General features: G+C 44.7%; 1 pseudogene; it reads left to right on the top strand.

The window, feature by feature from the left end:
- Positions 1–331: 331 nt before the first annotated feature.
- On the top strand, positions 332–862 carry LOC131517975 (U1 small nuclear ribonucleoprotein C-like; annotated as a pseudogene).
- Positions 863–1,410: the final 548 nt, after the last annotated feature.

The following is a 1,410-nucleotide window of genomic DNA, read 5'->3' as shown; positions in this document are numbered from 1 at the left end:
GCCCTTATCACACTATATGGTGCAATAATGAGGCATTTCTCTTTTCTTTACTGGAAATGGCTAAAATAGCATATAATTATGGGAATATATTATTTTCTAGACTTAAACTGATGCTTTTTGATAGACATAACATACTTTGGGGCATTTGTATTGGACTGGGAGGTAAAGACAGGAATATTAAAAGCATTAAAATTAATGAAATACAAGTTAACGAAATAGAAATCTACCTTGGACATAATTCACAATGTCTTTTACACTGTGTCTTAGCCCATTTAGGCTATAAAATACCACAGACTGGGTGGCTTATCAAAAACAGAAATATGAGAGCAACATGCCTAAGTTTTATTGTGATACTATGACCCATACGTCACCCTCAACTCTCCATCTGTGAGCAAGACACACTGCAGTGGTAGGAAATACAAAGAGGATGTGAAAGACCACAATCAGAAATGGATGGAACAGCATGTTCAGAGTCTGATCTACAAAACAAGGAAAGATCCCTCCTACACCATTCTCTTCTCCTCCTCCTATAGGGGCAATGAGGCCACCTCCCTCTAGTCTCCTTGGTCCTCCTCGCCCTCATCTGATGCCAGCACGCCTTGTGGGGGCCCTTCTGTGATGCCAATGATGGGCCCTCCTCCTCCTGGGATGATGCCAGTGGGAGCTGCTCCTGGAATGAGGCCACCTCTGGGAAGCCACATGCTAATGACACCAGGCCCCCCCAGTGATGAGGCCTCCTGCTGTTTCATCATGGTGCCTACTTGCCCAAGAAGGACTCGATCACATAGATAAGGAGAGAGGGGAACTTCTTTCAATCCATTTTGTATCCCTTGTTCTACTTCACCAGATCATGGTGCTATGACTCTGGGTGTTTGCTAACAGCGTGACAAGGAAGACTTTCTCCCTCTTCCTATCAAAGACAGACTAGTTTTGGCAGGGGAATAGATGGACCAGAAAAAAAAAAGCACTTTTCATTTGTACTGTGAAATGTGAAAATAAAATTGTCAACTGTTTTAGTTAAAAATAACACAGAGAGGGGCGCCTGGGTGGCTCAGTCGGTTAAGCGTCCGACTTCAGCCAGGTCACGATCTCGCGGTCCGTGAGTTCGAGCCCCGCGTCAGGCTCTGGGCTGATGGCTCAGAGCCTGGAGCCTGTTTCCGATTCTGTGTCTCCCTCTCTCTCTGCCCCTCCCCCGTTCATGCTCTGTCTCTCTCTGTCTCAAAAATAAATAAACGTTAAAAAAAAAATTTTTTTTTTAAAAAAATAACACAGAGAAACTTATTTCTCATGTCCTGGAGGCTAGCACAGTCTGAAATCAAGGTGCCACCATGGCCAGGTGAGGGCCTTCTCCAGTCACAATTCTGTCATTGTATGTTGGGCAGAACTGGCAAGCTAGTTCTCTGTGGCTTC

Source organism: Neofelis nebulosa, chromosome 7 (genome assembly GCF_028018385.1).
Source record: "Neofelis nebulosa isolate mNeoNeb1 chromosome 7, mNeoNeb1.pri, whole genome shotgun sequence".
In the NCBI taxonomy this organism is placed as follows: Eukaryota; Metazoa; Chordata; class Mammalia; order Carnivora; family Felidae; genus Neofelis; species Neofelis nebulosa.
The sequence above is the reverse complement of the archived record's forward strand: the minus strand, read 5'-3'. Positions and strand labels throughout refer to the sequence as shown.